This window comes from Uranotaenia lowii, chromosome 1, assembly GCF_029784155.1.
Source record: "Uranotaenia lowii strain MFRU-FL chromosome 1, ASM2978415v1, whole genome shotgun sequence".
Lineage (NCBI taxonomy): Eukaryota > Metazoa > Arthropoda > Insecta > Diptera > Culicidae > Uranotaenia > Uranotaenia lowii.
Window position 1 is genome coordinate 130,867,648 of NC_073691.1, and position 22,050 is coordinate 130,889,697.

A 22,050-nucleotide genomic window follows, 5' to 3' on the forward strand; every position below is an offset into this window, starting at 1 on the left:
CAGAGAACTCCTTAAATTTGGCCAGAAAAAAACCGTTAAAAGACAATAAAAGTTCTGAAAACTTAGCGTGGTTAAGCGTAAGGCCCGGCAATTCGGATTTGGAAAAGCGGAAGCCTAACTGAATATTTTTCCTGAATTTCATACTAATTAAACTTGAAAAAAAAATAGTTTGATTTTTTAAATAAAAGAATTCACCGATTTACACGCGTTTTCCCTTGACCAAATTTTGATCGTATCACCTTTTAAACTGAGCTATACAATGGTATTTTTTGCAAAATATTCGGTGATGCAGACGGTACTTTTACACGCCATTTAAAGTTTATTTACACTTTTCGTTGAAAAATAACAGAGTTATATAGCTTTGAAATATGGTTATTTTTTATTTAAAAAAAAATCTAACCGAAGCTAACTCGAGAAATAAAAATGTTAGAAATCTGAAAAAATACATGTGTTTCTAAGTCGTAAAAATGAATCAAATTTTCAATTTTGGGGAAGATATGAAGACCCCCGGCGCAAACCCGTCAGATAATAAAAAAAAACCCCAAATGCTAACACGAACACCACCAACCTACGGAAGCTGTTCTATGTTAGCCGTGACCGGGATTCGATCTCATGACAATTGGCTCAGAAGACTTGAAGGCTATCCTTTGCGCCGCGGGGGGCGATTTACAGATTTAACAGGAATTTGTACATTTTCATTTAGCTGATTCTTCATATGTATTTTTTTTATGCAGCAATTTTGAAGAACACCTGTTTTCTAAAGTTAAATTTTATCTCCTGTAAATATCCTTTAACATTTCATACAAGTTTGGTAACCGCTGCGTTGCTTGACCTCACCCCAGCCAAGAAATAAGGTCATAATTTGCATTCGAACAGACGTCAAGGGAAAACATCGTGCGATTGCATCGCAGACATGCGCCTGAGACACACGCTGCCCAACCACCAAATTTCGTTCGTTGCACGTTGAAAACTATACCTACACAAACGGGTGTTTATAGCAGACGGTGTTCCACCCACAGTTCGTTACCCATCCTCAACTGTAGCCATGGATACGACCCGACGACGGCGACGGGGAAAAGTCACCTCTGTTTGAAGGTATTAGTAAGGAGTCCTTTCACTTTTCGCTCACTAAGGGCAACTTGACGAGTTGGGAAAATGGCTCAGGTGATGTTAAGCAAGAGTAGAAAAGAGAATAAGAATTAAAGGCTCTCTCAATTTTCCGCTCTCGCGTTCATTCATCTAACGACCAGGCAACTCCATCAACCTTCAACGTTTGAAGTGTGTTTATTTCGGTTGTCGTTCGAAATGACCTTGCCACTATCCATTCGGCCGGCTGTTATTTCGTAGGGTGTAGGTATAACGTAAACCATCAGAAGGTAGTAATCGGAATCGGAAAATGGAAAGAACTATGAAACACATTTCGTGTGGCGCCTAGCTGTAATTTTCGGGTTTTCCGAATTGAGCAAGCCCCGTCTAGTCTACAAGGTCAAGAAAGGCATTCGATGATTTCTTATGTCTATTTGGTAGGTGTAGTTAGCTTTACAACTAAAGCATTCGATATTTGTTGTCAAGAGAATTTTTCCCTTCTTTAGAATTTTAAAGTCTGAGTATTGAATTCTGGTTTTGAAAAATAATGATTCTATCATAGCTGCTTATTTTACGGGAAGGGTCATACCAAACGTCCTCTTCACTTTTAATTCTAGCATCCATCCTTTTTTGAGATCTTAATTCTGAATTGAAATAAAGAATGATTTTTCAGAATCATGATCCGCAATGCACAATAATAGAGAAGAAAAGAATCAGATTTCGGAAAATTTAATCGTTAATAATTATTATCTTGAATTTACGTTGGATCGGGAGATCCAACATGAAGAGTGTTTTGAAGGTTCACTTTATGAATTTACGTTGGATCGGGAGGACCAACCTGAAGACTGGTCTGAAGCTTCACTTTATGAAATTGCGTTGGATCTGGAGGACCAACATGAAGAGTGTTCTGAAGGTTCACTTTATGAATTTGCGATGGATCGGGAGATCCAACATGAAAAGTGTTCTGAAGGTTAACTTTATGAATTTATGTTGGATCGGGAGGACCAACATGAAAAGTTTCCTGGAGGCGCACTTTATAAATTTACGTTGGATCGGGAGGACCAACATGAAAAGTGTTCTGAAGGTTCACTCTATGAATTAATGTTGGATCGAGAGGACCAGCATGAAAAGTTTCCTGGAGGCGCACTTTATAAATTTACGTTGAATCGGGAGGACCAACATGAAGAGTATAATGAAGGTTCACTTAATGAGTTCACGTTGGATCGGGAGGACTAACATGAAGAGTGTTCTGAAGACCTTAATTCATAGTTCTAATGAACGTATCATTAGTCCTATTTCTTATCATAGAAAATATAAAGTTATCCATAATTGCAATCTGAGAACTTTGATCACTTTATTCAATTATTTTAAATATTATAGAAAGGGAACAGATTTTTACATCGAAACTCGGATCGGAAAGGCCCGATTTGCGTTTGCGAGTCTTCGGAACATCCGGTGGTCACGCCAGATCTCTCTACGAACGAAAATCAGAATCTTCAACTCAAATGTCAAATCCGTATTGTTGTACGGGTGTGAAACTTGGAGCACATATGCGGTGACGACGCAAAAACTGCAAGTATTTGTGAATCCCTGCCTGCGTGCTTGGTGGCCTGGCAACTGGATCTCAATTTGAGATTCTCAAATGAGGAACTACATCGCCGGTGTCATCAAAGGGCGCTAGAAATCGAGATTCGGGAACGTAAGTGGAGATGGATTGGGCACACGCTGCGAAGAGATGAGAACGAGATATGCAGAGCGAGGCGCTCGAATGGACATCGAAGGAGAGGTAGACCTAGAAACTCGTGGCGGTGAAACCTATTTAGTCGCCGAAATCCGAACCGTCCACAAGAATCTTGATTGGGCCCTGTTGAAGACGACGACTCCGGATCGTCAACAGTAGAGGTCCAATCAGTAAGTTAGAACGACTTTTTTTGTAAAAAAAAAGCTTTTTGGAACCCCTAACTGTTGTAAAAAGTGCATATCATGACCTTTATTAGAGAACTAAGTTAAGTTTTCAACATAAAAACATTTATTTATACAAGGATCTATAGCAATGTTTCAAATGGGGAAAAAAATGATCCAAATATCATTTCGATACTGAACACAATTAAGGTAGCTATCATCCTCATATCACGTTGAACACACTTAAATTTAACGTAATTTGTATGTGATGTTCAAAACTCCTATTAAAGGGTGATACGGTCAAAATTTGGTCAATATCAACTTAACGTTTTTCTTTAAATTTTACATTTAAAAAACCTGAACACCCCTCATTTCGAAGGTGTGTGAATGTAGAATGTTGCTCCTGTTTTGATTTTGGAATTTACTCTTCAGTTGTCAAAATGGCGTGCAAGGAAGAAGAGCAGCGTATCAAAATTTTGCTCGCGCATCGCGAAAATCCGAGCTACTCGCACGCAAAGCTGGCTAAATCGCTAAAAGTTGCCAAATCAACCGTTACAAATGTAATTAAAGTGTTTGGGGAACGTTTGTCGACAGCCAGGAAGTCTGGATCGGGGGGAAATCGAAACCCGAAAGCCGCTGAGACGACAAAGAGAGCTGCCGATAGTTTCAAGCGAAACCCTAACCTCTCTCTCCGAGATGCCGCAAATAAGCTGGGTGTATCGTCTACAACCGTGCATCGATCCAAGAAACGAGCCGGACTATCGACTTACAAGAAGGTAGTGACTCCAAATCGCGATGATAAACAAAATACGACGGCCAAAGCGCGATCCCGGAGGCTGTACACGACGATGCTGACGAAGTTTGACTGCGTGGTAATGGACGACGAAACCTACGTCAAAGCCGACTACAAGCAGCTTCCGGGACAGGAGTTTTATACGGCAAAAGGAAGGGGAAAGGTAGCAGATATTTTCAAGCACATGAAACTGTCAAAGTTTGCGTAAAAATATCTGGTTTGGCAAGCTATCTTTACCTGTGGCTTGAAAAGCAGCATTTTCATAGCTTCCGGGACTGTCAACCAAGAAATTCACGTGAAAGAGTGTTTGAATAAACGTCTGCTGCCTTTCCTGAAGAAACACGGTTGTTCCGTACTGTTTTGGCCGGATTTGGCATCTTGCCATAACGGTAAAAATGCCATGGAGTGGTACGCCGCCAACAACGTGCAGGTAGTTCCCAAGAACAAGAACCCTCCCAACACGCCAGAGCTCCGCCCAATTCAGAAATACTGGGCTATTGTCAAGCGGAACCTAAAGAAGACCAAAAAATTGCTAAGGACGAGCAGCAGTTCAAGGCAAACTGGCTTTCTGCGGTGAAGAAGGGGAACAAGGTGGCTGTACAAAATCTTATGGCAGGGGTTAAGCGTAAGGCCCGGCAATTCGGATTTGGAAAAGCGGAAGCCTAACTGAATATTTTTCCTGAATTTTTTACTAATTAAACTTGAAAAAGAAATTAATTTGATTTTTTAAATAAACGATTTCACCGTAAATCGGCGTTTTCCCTTGACCAAATTTTGATCGTATCACCCTTTCATACTCTGAAGGTATACGTAAATTGTTCTCAGTCCTTGATGATTTTTTTCAGAATTCGGATTCCGACCTCAGATTTCAGAATTCATACATAAAATTTTTTGAGGAAGACTTATATAAGTGACCTCTTGAATCTGAAAAAAAAACATCTTGAGAAGTGCAGAAAAAACTGATTGCATTTTACAGCGTTTGAATTTGAAATATTTTTTGTTTGCCTATTCCGCACTGCGAATTCCCTAGAGTTCCCTGAACCGGTTGGTTTATTCATTCCCACTGAATTTTGATTTCTGAATTAAAAATCTCTTGAACATTTTTGGTTAAATCATCAAAGAATTGTGATATTAAGTGCCATTGCCCCAATATAGCGGTAATTCTAATACGAAAATGCATTCACTTACACGTCAAACTTATATGTACTTATTGAGACATCTCTCATTCTCTTTATATGAACCCTTTCGAATCCCGAGTCTCCTGACTCTTGAATTTCACGTGAGACTCCAAAAATAAACCACAAATTAAAATTAGACAAACTAAACAAATGAGAGAAAAGTAAACAAAAAGATAATCTTAACCATACTGATCTCTATATGCACATGTTGTTTTTTTACCAGAAAGAAATGGCACACGACAAGGAATGGATTTATCTCACATTATTTGGCAATGAAAATGTGCCAAATCTTTCGTGGCTTTCCTAGTCAGTCTTCGGTCATTTCCGGCTTCTCGTAGCACATGTTGGTCAAAATGCATCTGGATTGATTCGAATCTGATTGTTGATGTTTCCAAACATTATGTAATGCAAATGCAAGTATCGAAACTACTTCCTCAACATTCATCCTTGGATCTGGTTTTGCGTAGGTGTTTTTGTATCGAAAAATTTCTCCCAAGAAGTTATTAGAAATTTGACACAAAAATAACAATCACCTTTTGTTCTGGCTTGATGTCACACTGTATCCTACGAAGCGTTGATTTGAATTCAGCTCTGATTCCGGTGCCTAAATTAGCAGTTTTCGTATTCCTGGAAAACTCACGACCGACCGACGAGAATCGACGCGACGACGTCCAACTTCGAAAACGACTTCCCACGAAATGATCGATTTTCCACCCCTGTATGATGATGACACAGCTCAGGCGGAGGTTCCTGCACAAATTCGTCCGGACATCGCTCTTCTCCTTCGAGCTCAGTGCAGTCTACTTCTTTCCTACAATAATTGTATAGCTAGGTAGTCGTTCTCATTTCGCCTGCCGTCTGGTTGCGCGATTTACGGGGTAGTTTCCACCCCTCTCGAAAATTATGCTCCGTCAACCAACCCCGAAATATATGCTGGCTAACTAATACTCTAACACTCTGCTGAATGTGATGTGACGTCACATCTGAGAGATGAAAAGACCGGTCAACAAAACACTCTCAGCGGATGCTGGAGAGAATAGATCTCTCACAATTTAACACGATATGTCAAAAGTAGGAGAGCAAATCGTCGTCCTTTTATCAATGCCTGTGCAACATTCCGCCAATATTTTCAACTTCATCCCACACGTTTTACTCGCATGTTACGTATGTATGTGTGTATGTGTAGGGCGGATCAGGATAGTTGCGTACGAAGCAGACCACGTGGTACGTTTGTCTTTCATGTGTTTCAACAATTGCTAACGAATTTGGGGCTCCTTGCTTTCACCTTGAACATGTTGACGATAACAAACCGCGTTGAGCATAAATTTTATGATTTCCTGTGTCGACCAGATTGTTGCGTCACCTTTGTGAAAATATCTTTTATTGGTTCTCACAGAATCAAGCATGAAAATGTTCTTTTGAATATGCCAATGCAATCTAGCTATCAAAATGCGTCATCCCAAAAAGCAAACGATACTTGTAAAGCGTGGGTTGGTTGTTGATTGAAATTTTTCGATAACAGGATCTGAACACATTGCGGACCAAATAACGTGATATCTTGTTCGCCGGCATTCCGCGAGTGTGCTTCAGATGATAGAATAACTCGTAAGTTGTAAATTTAACCACAACATTTTATTTCACAAAACCAAACGAGACATTCGAAATAACACAAAAATAACAAAAGTGGACAATTTTATTAAGTTGTTGTCGCAGGTGCGGCCCTAGACCTCCCTCTGGGGGTGGCGGAAAACCAGGTTAATAAATAAATAAAGGATGTTCCTTATCAAATTGAATCACTTTGAGAACTTACTTACTTACTTAACGATCCCGCGCCGATCCTCCGGTGCATAGGGCCGTGGTAAAAGACCTCCACTGTTGACGATCCGGAGCCAGCGTCTTCACCTGGTCCCAGTCAAGACTCTCGTCGACAGTTCGGATTTCAGCGGCTAGGCTTCGCCGCCACGAATTTCTGGGTCTGCCTCTTCTTCGATGGCCTTCTGGATTCCAATCTAGCGCCTCTCTGCAAATCTCGTTTTCATCTCTTCGCAGCGTGTGCCCAATCCATCTCCACTTACGTTCCCGAATCTCGATTTCTAGCGCCCTTTGATGACACCGGCGATGTAGTTCCCCAGCAAACATTTTAGAAGGTATATCGCAGGAACAACAAAATTATTCAAACAATTATACCAGATGAAAAGATTGTATTAAACTTACAAAAATAGCATATAGCTACAAAAGTGGAGGCGATATATCTATAATGACAATATTCCAACGATCCGATTTTCCCATAAAAATCAAAATAAACAAAAAAAAAATTCCCCGATCAAGATTTGAACTCCAGTCCTCCGAGTTCGCAGCCCGGTATCTTACCTCGATGCCAACTCATCACTTGATATGATTCACGCTATAGCTCTATAGGTGAGATTTTTTTTTACGACCGCCCCTTTATCGTAAATTAGATAACCCAAATCGTAATTGTCGTAACAGCATATTCCCAACCTTTTGGAGACATGTTTACGAATTTCCTAAACTGCTATCCGATCCAACTATTTTTGGGCAAAGCTTGTCATAAATGAATGATAGAAAATCCTTCAATACCAACTTGTTTACGATGGTTATTGAAAATGTCTCAATATCGGATATGGATTATCATTTCTATTACGATTTCATGTTAGCTGGGTCCTCATTCGAGATCCAATTGCCAGGCCACCAAGCGCGGATGATATTCCGCAGGCAGCGGTTTACAAATACTTGCAGTTTTCGCGTCGTTACCGCATATGTGCACCAAGTTTCGCACCCGTACAGCAATACGGATTTGACGTTTGAGTTGAAGATTCGGATTTTCGTTCATAGAGAGATCTGGCGTGACCGCCAGATATTTCGGAGACTCGCAAACGCAAATCGGGCCTTTCTGATCCGGGTTTCGATGTCTTTTCTGGTACCACCATCAGGCGTTATCTGGCTACCAAGATACTGGAAGCACTCCACTTTCTCAACTTGTTGCCCAGCTACCATGAAACTGGAGGGATTCCCTGTGTTGATCTCCATCGACTTGGTCTTTCCGACATTGACTTTGAGACCTGCTGCCTTGGAACTTTCGGTGAGGTCGTCGAGTTTGCTCTGCATATCTGGTTGTGTTTGGGCGAGCAAAACAATATCGTCAGCCAGGTCAAGGTCGTTCAGTTGCTCCATTGTTGAAGGATTCCACGGCAATCCTCGGTTCGGTGCACAGTCAATCGATCCAATCAGAATCTCATCCATTACGATTAGAAAAAGTAGCGGTGATAGAATACATCCTTGTCTCACTCCAGCAGTTACCGGGATTGGTTCGGACAAGACACCGTCGTGCAAGACCTTGCACGAAAATGCCTCGTACTGTGCTTCGATGAGATGGACTAGTTTCTCTGGGACCCCTCGTCGCCTTAGTGCCGCCCAGATGTTTTCATGGTTAAGTCGGTCGAATGCTTTTTCGAAATCAACGAACACCAGCAGAAGAGAGTCCTGGAATTCGTTGATTTGTTCCAGTATGATTCGTAGCGTTGTGATGTGGTCCACACATGATCGTCCGGATCGGAATCCAGCTTGTTGCCGTCGGAGTATAGCGTCGATTTTCTCCTGGATTCTGTTCAGGATCACTTTGCAGAGTACTTTGAGGGTTGTACAGATCAACGTTATGCCTCGCCAGTTACCGCACTCTGTCAGGTCTCCTTTTTTCGGGACCTTTACGAGGATACCCTGCATCCAGTCGGCCGGGAAAGTTGCAGTATCCCAGATGTCAGCGAAAAGACGGTGCAACCTTTGTGCTGATAGGGCAGGGTCGGCTTTCAGCATTTCAGCAGGGATGCAATCGATCCCAGGTGCTTTGTTGGATTTCATGTTTTTGATTGCCGCTTCTATTTCAGCCAGCGAAGGCGCTTCCGAGTTGACGCCATTTATGCGACTTACTGTTGGCGCTTCGAGCTGCAGATTCTGTTGGCCATCGCAATTCGTGACTCGGAAGAGTTGTTCGAAGTGCTCAGTCCATCGTTTGAGCTGATCTGTTCGATCGGTCGATAACTGACCTGCTCGGTCTTTTAGCGGCATTCTTGCATTAGTCCTTGCACCACTGAGGCGGCGAGAAATGTCATAAAGTAATCGGATATCTCCATTGGCGGCGGCTCTTTCTCCCTCTTCGGCTAGGGAGTTTGTCCAGGCTCTCTTGTCTCGTCTACAAGCTCGTTTAACTGCCTTTTCCAGCTCCGCATATCGTAAGCGGGCGGCTGCTTTGGCTGACCCGGTACATGCCTGCTCAATTCCGACTTTCGCCTTTCTCCGATCATCGACCATCCTCCAAGTTTCATCCGACATCCATTCACTCCTTCTTCCACAAACTTTACCGAGAGTACCATGGCTCGTCGTGATAAAGGCATTCTTGATTCCACACCACTGTTCTTCGACTGTTCCGTCTGTCGGCAGCTCCGAGGCTCGGGATTCTAGCTGTTCAACGTATGCCCTTTTCACCTCTGGATTCTCCAACCGGCGGACGTCGTATCGACACCCGACTTTCTCCTCGCGCCGTTGGACACGCGCAACTCTCAGTCGTATCTCGCCAAGGACGAGGTGATGGTCAGATGCAATGTCTGCGCTTCGTTTGTTGCGGACATCAAGAAGGCTCCTTCTCCATTTTCGGCTGATGCAGATGTGGTCAATTTGATTTTCTGTTCGGCCATCTCGGGATACCCAAGTGACCTTATGTGCTGGTCGATGGGGGAAGAGCGATCCGCCGATCACCATGTTGTTGTTGCCACAAAATTCTACAAACAGCTCTCCGTTTTCGCTCATCTGTCCTAGGCCATGGCGTCCCATGATGCGCTCAAGGTCCTGATTGTCGGAGCCAATCTTTGCGTTGAAGTCGCCCAAATGGATTTGAATGTCACCCTTCGGAATTCTCTCAACCACGCTGTTCAGTTGACTGTAAAACTGCTCTTTCTCCTGCAAGTCGGCAACGTCAGTTGGCGCATAACACTGGACCATTGTAAGGTTTCTAACCCGTGTTCTAAATCTGGCTACGATTATTCTTTCGTTTATCGGTTCCCATCTAATGAGGGCCGCGTAGGCCTGCGGGCTAAACAGGAAACCAACTCCTCGTTCCCGAGTAGCATGTTCTCCTCGTATGCCAGAGTGAAGCAGGACTTGCCCGGATTGTGTCTTGTGTTCTCCAGTATTAGACCAACGGACTTCGCTCAGTCCCAGAATTTCAAGCTTGAGGCGGCTAGCCTCTCTAGCAAGTTGTTCCAGTTTGCCTTGTTGGGCAAGGGTTAAAACATTCCAAGTTCCAATTCGTGTCCGTGTTTTCATGCTAAAAGTCGTCGCCAAAGTTCCAGGTCGGTCATTTCTTTCGGATTCCGTAACAATTTCAAATCGGGAGCAGTAGGTTGTTAGCCTAAAGTCCCTATCCCGCGATGGGGCTGCCATCTTGGACTTAGCTGGCGGGAGCCGCATTTCATAAACTCAGCCGCTTGCTGCAAGACAGACGCTGTTTGAGCCGCTCCTGACCTGGAGAACAGACGCTCGGTTGTTGTTGCACGCCGCCCCTGACCTGGGGAACAGACGCGTGCGGCCACCTTCTCAGTCTGCATGCGACCAAAGCATCCACCGGGGTTGGGTACCCGATCTCCGCTTAGGTTACTCGCACCCCAGCCGGCACCGCGGGGAGGTAGAGATAGGAGTTGTGAATAAGAGGTGATATGACCACTATGGGGTCTCGTGTTGCACATTATCCACCGTTTACCAGCCTTTGAGAAGGCTGTAGAAAATCACTCATTGGGTATTTTTGCTTGAAAATTTACATACATCAAGATAGCTAGAAGTTTAAAACGTATTTTTTATTTTTTCTGTGTTTTGAAAGTTGCAAAAAATGGAGTCCCTCAAAGAGGAACGGTGCAAATTGATTTTGCGAATACTTCAAAAATACTCGTGGCGGCGAAGCCTAAATAGCCGCCGAAATACGAACTGTCGACGAGAGTCTTGACTGGGACCAAGTGAAGACGCTGGATCCGGATCGTCAACAGCGGAGGTCTTTAACTAAAGCCGTATGCACCGGAGGATCGGCGCGGGAGCATTAAGTAAGTAAGTAAATACTTTAGAAATTCTTTCAAGAGCCATTTACTTTTTCTAAGATCTAGATAAGGGGCCGTTCACATACCACGTGGACAACTTAGGGGCGGGAGGGGGGTATGGAAATGTCCACGCTTGTCCACGGAGAGGGGGTAGGGGTTTGTGTCATGTCCACGTGGACATACTTACTTTCAAAATATTTTCTAAATGTGAATAAATATTCAGATGTTTAAATCAATATCTTAAAATTGCAAAGCTTTCCAGTTTAAGTTTTAACAATTAGTTGCTGCTAGAAAGTAAGTGAATGATAATTTAGAAATCATATATTTATATCAGGAAATTCTTATTCGTTTTTTTTTTTCAAAATCAGCCATTTAAATAACAAAGAGGCAAAAAGTGGTGTTTTCTAGCCTTCAAATTATTGGTATTTAAAATAAACTGTTTCAAATCTGTCCACGTGGACATCCGGGGAGGGGGGTAGGGGTTTGCCAATAGTCCACGCTTGTCCACGGAGGGGGAGGAGGGGGTCAAAATCTCATTTTTCTGTCCACGTGGTATCTGAACGGCCCCTAATTATTATTTATGAATCTTATCGAAATGTTGGAAAAGCACTTTTTCAAGATCTTTTCATCAATCTATGCTGACTTTGAACGTAACCGTTATAAACTATTGTTAATAAATAAAGTGGTAGAAACTCATAAAAAAGCATTATTCGGATTTTTGTAACAAGTTTTCCATCAAAATATCAATTAATTACGTAGTTTTTAAAAGTAAAATATGATCTTGAGTGGAACAATCTTTGATTTTGACCGGAACTACTAGCTTCCAAAATAATTCTCTAAGTGCGCTGCCCTATGACTTATGTCTCACACGCGGTTTTATCCCTGGATGTATGCAGCACCTTTGCCTTTTTGTTATCATATCAGCTTCAGGGAAAGAAAATATGTTAAATTAAGTTCGAATAGAACAAAAAATTACTTTAATTGGTGTCACAGTAGACTGAGTCGATTTGGGCTCATTTTCGGAATTCTCATATCTTGGGGTCTAAAAAGCTACGTTTTGGCTCAAAATTAATCCGTGATTTTTTCCAGAATTTTTAAGTAACGTTTACATGAGTAAATTTGAACGTTTATGTTTGTATGGGAAAATTGAATATTTTGTAGTGAAAAATGAACATCATTTTTGTTTCTTCTGTGGAACCGAGTTTAATTATGGTTTTTGTGCCAATTTATAAATTCTCTAAGGGAAATTTTCCGCTGAATAGCTTTGTCGAAGACAGATATCAGATACAGATTTCAGATTCAGATTTCACATTCAGATTTCAGATTCAGATTTCAGATTCAAATTTCAGATTCAGATTTCAGATTCAGATTTCAGATTCAGATTTCAGATTCAGATTTCAGATTCAGATTTCAGATTCAGATTTCAGATTCAGATTTCAGATTCAGATTTCAGATTCAGATTTCAGATTCAGATTTCAGATTCAGATTTCAGATTCAGATTTCAGATTCAGATTTCAGATTCAGATTTCAGATTCAGATTTCAGATTCAGATTTCAGATTCAGATTTCAGATTCAGATTTCAGATTCAGATTTCAGATTCAGATTTCAGATTCAGATTTCAGATTCAGATTTCAGATTCAGATTTCAGATTCAGATTTCAGATTCAGATTTCAGATTCAGATTTCAGATTCAGATTTCAGATTCAGATTTCAGATTCAGATTTCAGATTCAGATTTCAGATTCAGATTTCAGATTCAGATTTCAGATTCAGATTTCAGATTCAGATTTCAGATTCAGATTTCAGATTCAGATTTCAGATTCAGATTTCAGATTCAGATTTCAGATTCAGATTTCAGATTCAGATTTCAGATTCAGATTTCAGATTCAGATTTCAGATTCAGATTTCAGATTCAGATTTCAGATTCAGATTTCAGATTCAGATTTCAGATTCAGATTTCAGATTCAGATTTCAGATTCAGATTTCAGATTCAGATTTCAGATTCAGATTTCAGATTCAGATTTCAGATTCAGATTTCAGATTCAGATTTCAGATTCAGATTTCAGATTCAGATTTCAGATTCAGATTTCAGATTCAGATTTCAGATTCAGATTTCAGATTCAGATTTCAGATTCAGATTTCAGATTCAGATTTCAGATTCAGATTTCAGATTCAGATTTCAGATTCAGATTTCAGATTCAGATTTCAGATTCAGATTTCAGATTCAGATTTCAGATTCAGATTTCAGATTCAGATTTCAGATTCAGATTTCAGATTCAGATTTCAGATTCAGATTTCAGATTCAGATTTCAGATTCAGATTTCAGATTCAGATTTCAGATTCAGATTTCAGATTCAGATTTCAGATTCAGATTTCAGATTCAGATTTCAGATTCAGATTTCAGATTCAGATTTCAGATTCAGATTTCAGATTCAGATTTCAGATTCAGATTTCAGATTCAGATTTCAGATTCAGATTTCAGATTCAGATTTCAGATTCAGATTTCAGATTCAGATTTCAGATTCAGATTTCAGATTCAGATTTCAGATTCAGATTTCACATTCAGATTTCAGATTCAGATTTCAGATTCAGATTTCAGATTCAGATTTCAGATTCAGATTTCAGATTCAGATTTCAGATTCAGATTTCAGATTCAGATTTCAGATTCAGATTTCAGATTCAGATTTCAGATTCAGATTTCAGATTCAGATTTCAGATTCAGATTTCAGATTCAGATTTCAGATTCAGATTTCAGATTCAGATTTCACATTCAGATTTCAGATTCAGATTTCAGATTCAGATTTCAGATTCAGATTTCAGATTCAGATTTCAGATTCAGATTTCAGATTCAGATTTCAGATTCAGATTTCAGATTCAGATTTCAGATTCAGATTTCAGATTCAGATTTCAGATTCAGATTTCAGATTCAGATTTCAGATTCAGATTTCAGATTCAGATTTCAGATTCAGATTTCAGATTCAGATTTCAGATTCAGATTTCAGATTCAGATTTCAGATTCAGATTTCAGATTCAGATTTCAGATTCAGATTTCAGATTCAGATTTCAGATTCAGATTTCAGATTCAGATTTCAGATTCAGATTTCAGATTCAGATTTCAGATTCAGATTTCAGATTCAGATTTCAGATTCAGATTTCAGATTCAGATTTCAGATTCAGATTTCAGATTCAGATTTCAGATTCAGATTTCAGATTCAGATTTCAGATTCAGATTTCAGATTCAGATTTCAGATTCAGATTTCAGATTCAGATTTCAGATTCAGATTTCAGATTCAGATTTCAGATTCAGATTTCAGATTCAGATTTCAGATTCAGATTTCAGATTCAGATGTCAGATTCAGATGTCAGATTCAGATTCAGATTTCAGTTTCAGATTTCAGATTTCAGATTCAGATTCAGATTTTCGATTCAGATTTCAGATTCAGATTTCAGATTCAGATTGTCGTTTCAGATTTTCGATTCAGAATTCAGATTCAGATTTCAGATTCAGTTTAAATTTTTGTTTTTAATTAGATCTTATTGTCAGATTTCAGATTCACATTCCATATTCGACATTCCGATCTCAGATTCAGTTTCAGATTTCAGACTCAGATTCAGAATTCAGATTCAGATTTTAGTTTGCAGATTTGAGATTCAGATTTCAAATTGTGTATTCAGAATCCAGATTTGATTTCTGATTTCTGATTTCAGGATACCAATTTCTTGATATAGAATTCAGGTTTTCATATATCTACCGGAAAAATTCTTTGAAACAAATAAAAATGCCTTTGAATCAAAGGATTTTTTATTTATCCCAAAATCGAAGGAAAAAATCCTTTGTTTTTGCGGCACTTTCCTTTGAAATAAAAAATCTTTTCGCTGCGTGTTAGTGTATGGAATGATTTGTCAGTTCATAACTGATTTTATTTTGCACTGTTTACATTTCATTGCTCAAGTTTATATTGGTAATGGATCGCTTGTATACATTGATATTTCACCAATCATTGGACATTTAAAGATACATTTTCAAAAATCAGGACAGTTCGATAGTTTTTTTGAAAAATCAAGACGGTCTCTCGAAAATCAGGACAAATCCTGATAAATTAATAAATCTGGCACCTCTGCCTAGCGCCCCTGACCCACCCTGCCCCTGCTTTTGAACGAAAACAACTCAGTTTTGAGTTTAAAAAATGAGCGTGTAAAATATTGTAAACAGAACCGGCGAACTGTCACAACAAAAGGGAATTATACGTCATCATGAATCGACCCATTTGCATGCAAATAGATTTGTGCAACACTCTCACTCAAGCCACCGAACGGACAACATCGCCAGAGCGAAGACTTGTGGATTCGGAATTTTAGATCGCGATACCGGAAAAACCACGTGGTTTTTTCGAGAATTTTTACAACATCTTATTTCGACTCATGGAGTAAAGAAAGAGTTATCCTAGTCAATTAGCAGTGAGTTTAAAGAAGTGGATCGAGAAAGAAACCTAAAAATCCAGATAAGTATCAAACTATTCCATTTTGCGCAAACGACATCAGTTCGACCAAGCTAAAAAAAAATATAGGTTATGTTATAACTTTTTATTAAATCTTTTCAATTCATTTTTAATTAGATTTTAAGGCTTAATTGATTGATTTTAAATGGACAATGACAGACGACGAAGAAGTTTTTCGAGGATTCGAAGATGATTTAAATAAAAACAATTTAAGACGGAAATTAGACACAAACGACGAACAACAAGAAATGACGAGGAATAAGAAGAGGAAAAACAGAAAGGCAGATTCGTCTGCAGTAGAAGACACAGATAGCAGTTTATCAGACAACAATGCAAAAATAAGAAAACAATCCGAAATAAACATGGAAACAAACTCGAATAACCAAGCTAAAAATAATCAACAAAACTTAAACATAGATCAAAATCAGAACAATAATAAAACCAAACAGAATCGAAAAAACCAGACTTCAAATAATGGAGGATGGACTAAAAATCAACACTACACTACGTTCTTTATAGAGAAAGAAGAAGAAGAAGAAAGTAATACGGAGAGCAATACAGAAAAAAATACAGAAACATCACAAAGAGAAACAACACAAAATAAACAAATACATCCAATAATAATCGCCAAAATGCTACACAATATCGGTGTTAAAAATTATAAAGAAATGAAACCCATAGGTAGAGGAAAATACAAGATAACATTCAACAAACCGAAGGATGCAGAAATCCTGCTAAATTCAAAATTACTAAAAGAAGAATTCAAATTTAAGATCTATATTCCGAACATGTACAAAGAAACAATAGGAGTAGTAAAGAACATACCTCACTCACTCGAAGAAAAGGAAATATTGGAAAACATGGAATGTCCAAACATAACAATCTATAAAGTGGAAAGAATAAAAAGAATGGATAGAACTAAAGGAAACGAAGGAAAACTTATAAACACAAACTCTATTAAGATTTATGCCAAAGGACAACTTTTACCACAATCCATTAAGATATACGGAATAAATGCTAGAGTAGAAGCGTATATCTACCCATTGAAACTTTGTAAGGCTTGCTGGCGTTTTGGACACAAGGAAAAACACTGCAAGTCAAAAGAAAAGTACTGCGTAAACTGTAGCGAAATCCATAAAAACAAAGATTGCGAGAGACAGCCATGTTGCAAAAACTGCAAAGAAGACCATAGAGCAGATGACAAAAATTGCCCGGAACGTATAAGACAGGAAAGGATACAAAGAGCCATGGCATTAAACAAACTTACTTTCTTTGAAGCTTCAAAACAACACCCCAGAAATAACAACAACAACAATTTACAATATAGATTAGATCAAGCAGCTAACTTCCCATCACTACCTTTAACTCAAAATCTGAACTCTGTAAATAACAAAATTTCAACGATAAATTCCGAAAAAAACAATCAAAACAACACCAATAAGAACAAACGCATAGAACAATCCGAAATACCAAGCAAAGGCACAGATATCAACATTATTATTCAAAAAATTAAAAATGAACTAATCAATCAACTTGATCTAAGAAATCTCATGAACAAAATAAAATCGATACACGATAATCTGATTGAAGGAGTAAATAGTAAGGACACGATCGAAAGAGATATTTTGATGATTAATATCAGCAAAGAACTAAAAGGACTAATTAACCCCGAAATCTCAATAGAGGAGGGAAATATCTGAAACGATTAACATATCAATTTGTCATCAAAACATTTTTTTAGAAGCTACCATCATAAGATTTTCTCTCAAACATCCACAAGCACAATGTCGACTATCCAAAAGGACTTAATAATAATACAGAGCAATATAAATAGCATTAGACCAACCGACACACGGGAGCTTCTAAAGCACATTTTAAACAAACATAAAGTAGACATAGCCATTTTATCGGAAATATGGACTAAGCCAGATGAAAATTACAAAATACAAAATTATAACTTCATTACTCAATCCAGGCCGACTGGATACGGAGGTGTAGGAATCCTTATAGAAAAGAACATATCATATGAAACTATTAAACTCAATGATCTAAACCCCGTAGAAGCAATTGCTATAAAAACTACAAACACAACACAACCCATACTCATACTATCCATCTACATCCCACCCTACCCAGTGAGCAATCAAAATATTAAAACTCCATTGATAAACCTCTTGAATGTAATCGAAAATACAAATTGCGAAACAATATTAGCGGGCGACTTCAATGCCCATCACCCCCTTTGGAATCCACTACATAAAGGTTGCCCAAGAGGAGAGCTCATAGCACATTTGATAGAAAACACAAGCCTGATCTTACTAAATGATGGCACACCAACCTTAATCAAACCCCCTAACACAACACCATCGGCAATAGATCTTACCTTTGCGTCGCCTGAAATATCCATAAAATCCCATTGGAAGGTTTTAAATGAAGACATCCTGAGTAACCACAGGGCTATCCAAATTACTATATCAAACATAACAACAAAAAGCCAAAGCATTAAACAAGTTATCAATAAAGAGCAACTCATAAATAAATTAAATAACCTCCAGCCTGAAATGTTCCAATCCCCAGAAGATATCATACCGATATTTGAAAGCAAAATTAACGAATGCACTCACAATATAACAGAAAACAGTAAGAAAATCCCCAAAAAATGGTGGACAAAAGAGATAGAGATACTACATGCAAGGAAAAACAAAAAACTGAAGAATTTTCTGAGATTTCAAAATGACAACAATTACATAGAGTATAAAGCAGCAAAAGCAAAACTAAAGAGACAAATTAGAATAGAAAAGAGAAAAGCATGGAAAGAAACAATAGATAGTATAGACATAGATATGAACAGTAAAAATCTATGGAATACTGTTAAAATGATAGGTGGAGGAAAACCGGCAAAAAATAACAACTGGCTTCTGAACGATCAAAGCTTAGCAAAAACATTCCTTGATAACAATTACCCAGAAATAGAAGAAACAATAGAATACGTAACAAAGAATACAGAGAAAAAGCTAAAAATAAACTACAATGATTTCAAACAAATAATAAAACATAAAAAAGATCATTCCACTCCAGGACCGGACAACATTTCGTTCTACATTCTTAGAAATCTCAAAATAGAACTGCAAATCAAAATTTTAGACCTTTTAACGGAAGTCCTTGAAACTGGTCAAATACCAAATGACTGGAGAAAGACTAAAATAATTCCAATCTTAAAAGCAAATAAAGATCCTAACCAACCAAGTTCATACAGACCCTTGTCAATGATATCAGTACTATTAAAATTGAATAATTTTGTTGCAAAAAATAAACTGGTAGACCACCTTAATAAAAACAACATAATACCGAACACATCATTTGGATTTAAACAAAATACATCAGCCATAAACTGTATCAATGCAGTGGTTTCAGAGATCTACGAAGCAAAGAGAGATGGTGGAGTCATAATCGCCACCTTCCTAGACTTATCAAAAGCATTTGACAACGTAAACATCGAAATACTATTAAATATACTTGAGAAAGAAAACACACCACAACATATAATTAATTGGATATATTACTACCTAAAACAAAGAACAACAATCTTAACACTTAGTAACGGAGAACAAATTATCAACACAACAAATAAAGGCTTACCTCAGGGATGCCCCTTGAGTCCGATTCTCTTTAATATTTACACGAAACAACTGCATAATATCACACAACAAGGAACACTCATACAGTACGCGGATGACTTCACACTATTGGTCAAAGCCATAAACGCAACAGTTGCAACTAGAATAACAAACATCATACTTAACAAACTAACAACTGCTTTCAGATCCTTAAAACTTGAGATAAACCCGTCAAAAACAGCATCGATTATTTTTACCAGAAAGATCCCACAAATCATTAATTTGAAAATCGAAAATCAAGAAATAGAGGTTGTGGAAAAACACAGGTTTCTTGGAGTCATTCTCGACCACAAATTGAAGTACAAAGAGCACATACAAGAAACTATAACCAGAGTTAAACGTAAAATAAATATACTCAAAATGATCAGTAGGAAAAAAAGTGGAGCACACCCTAAACAAATGCTTCAAATAGCCAAAGCCATAATAAAATCAATTATTGACTACGGGATAACGGTATATGCCGCAGCCACTAAAACTACATTCCAAAAATTAGAACCAGCTTACCTCTCAGCCTTGAGACTTTCTATGAGATTTCTGAACTCTACACCAAATCACGTAGTATATGCACTAACCGGCGAAATTCCACTAATGCTCAGAGCAGAGTGGCTAGCAATGAAAGAACTAACAAAAACGCTGTATTTCAGAAATAGCCCAATAACAGAACACTTATCAGAGATAATGTCATACAATACAACACCCAAAAACGTAACCTTTTTAGAAAGAATAGCAGCAGAAAATAAACACCTTCTAAAACAATTAGGCCCTAAAGTAGAGGAAATACGTTGCAACAAGATTAAAATAATAGATAAATTACCGGACGTATACAAAAAAGAAACAGCTAAAGATAAACAAAAAATCATTGTCACAGAATTGACAAACAATAAATATAAAGATTTCTTTAAGATATTCACAGACGGTTCCATCATAAACAATACAGTAGGCTACGGGTACTACGACCCACAGGAAAGAATATCGTACAGTGGAAGACTAAAGTCAGAATTCACGATAATGAACGCGGAACTCATAGCCATACTTCAAGCAACAGAATATATAAAAACTAAGAATATAACAGAAGCCGTAATACTAACTGACTCACAAAGTGCATGCACCTTGATGACCAGAAAATCCACAAACAATCATATTGTGGCAGCTATTAAAAACGCTACCGAAAATAGTAGCATAAATAAATTATACTTACAGTGGATACCGGGCCACTCAGGGCATATCGGAAACGAGCGAGCGGACTACGCCGCTAAACTCGGGACCACACGCCCACACATAGAAAACCATCTGCTAACGAAAGACGATCTACTAATAACAGCGAAACAAAACACTTTAAAAAAATGGCAAAATACTTACCAAACAATCTCAACTGAAAAAGGAATATTTCATTACGAACACACACCAATAGTAAATCTGAAACCTTGGTGTGTAGTAGTGACTTCGTGTGATGAAACCAGCATTATCGACATCCACAATTTCAATTCACTACTCGCTAACTTTCAGCTACTCAGTTCAGAGTGACGGCTACTCAGTTGTCGCCAAAACCGCACCTACTCAGTTCTGACTAAACGGCTTTTACTCAGAACTGACTAACAGCCCTTTTCGCGACAACTGAGCCATGGTTACTCAGAATGCGCGAATAATTCTGAAGCGGATTTTGGCCGCTTTTTTCATTCTAGAATAGTTAAACTTATATTGTTTTCCAGACAAATGATGGATTTGTTGATTTGATGAATAACAAAAGTTCAAATGTTGTGCATACACATTTATTTTAAAAAAAATTAAATTTTTTTCGCCCGTCGGGTTTTGTCTCCCGGGCCGGGACCCATTATGCCGTAATAGATTTAGTTATGGCAATTGTATTTGGACCACTTTCGTCACAGAACCCTGTAATAAAAATAATATCGGATAATAGCTTAAAATTACCTTTGAAATGAATACTTACCATGTAAATTTTCAAATTTTTGCTGCACGAAAACAACCAAGTCCGACCGCCTCGCACAAACTGATCATCCTTTACTCAGTTGTCGTCTTCAAGCACTCGAGTTCTCTGAGTGCCGAATTTTCTGACGTCTGAGTAAATTTTCCGCTGATTTCTGAGTTCATTAAGATCAGCCGACGGCTGCCTCATACATGTGGCGACGTCTGAGTAAAAGGTAGCCGGGCTCTGAGTATTTCAAATTTAGCGAGTACACTACACATTCCCGAGCAAAATTCAAACGCGTCCTTCTTTCACAAATTTACTTAACTGAATACCTTCCTTCTAATCTGCACGATAATTTTATAAAACCAATTTTTGAGTAACTGGAAATATTTATCACCTTAGAAAATTACCCATTTATGGGATTTCAAGCTTGAAATAACTCGTTATGACTTTTTATGTTGAATAATTGTATTTTATAGATTTCCCAACGGATACCAATAATTCTGTCTCTTTCTTTTATCTTATTCTCTACATTACTCCCTTGCTCTACTATTAATCCCCTTTTTTTCAATTTTATGGCAAATCAAAATCCTTTCTAGAATGTTTTGTTACACGTTATCAATCTGTTCAACAAAATAATATTATCACCACATCAGTCACCCAAAATTCAAGAAAAGAGGCAGTTAATTTTATTCATGAATAATTCCAATCTCATATTTTTAACAATCTTCGAAATGTTACTTCATCGTGTAGGTAAGTCGTAATGTGAATTGATAAATTCCTCATGTGACCCTTTATTGCGAATTAATGGAATTCTGCCAGGAAATTTAAAGGAACAGTTACTAAACGACGAATCTATCCAAATGGAATGAAACAAACATAGTCTTGATTG

At 38.4% G+C, this 22,050-nt stretch overlaps 1 protein-coding gene and 1 long non-coding RNA gene across 3 annotated transcripts in view; both read right to left on the reverse strand.

The window, feature by feature from the left end:
• Positions 1–20,496, reverse strand: part of LOC129740024 (facilitated trehalose transporter Tret1-2 homolog) — a 100,593-nt gene extending 80,097 nt beyond the window's left edge. The window contains exon 1 of one of the 2 annotated variants that reach the window (XM_055731607.1): positions 20,430–20,496. The gene's annotated coding sequence lies outside the window, so the exon portion shown is untranslated. Of the gene's footprint in view, positions 1–5,492; positions 5,680–20,429 lie in introns of those variants that run through there. The other variant, XM_055731606.1, reaches the window with a different exon arrangement.
• A 488-nt stretch (positions 20,497–20,984) lies between these two features.
• LOC129740135 (uncharacterized) lies at positions 20,985–21,417 on the reverse strand. The gene is made up of 2 exons (XR_008736119.1): positions 21,180–21,417; positions 20,985–21,121 (listed from the first exon to the last, which is right to left on the reverse strand). It is a non-coding gene; the product is annotated as an uncharacterized LOC129740135 (long non-coding RNA).
• Positions 21,418–22,050: the final 633 nt, after the last annotated feature.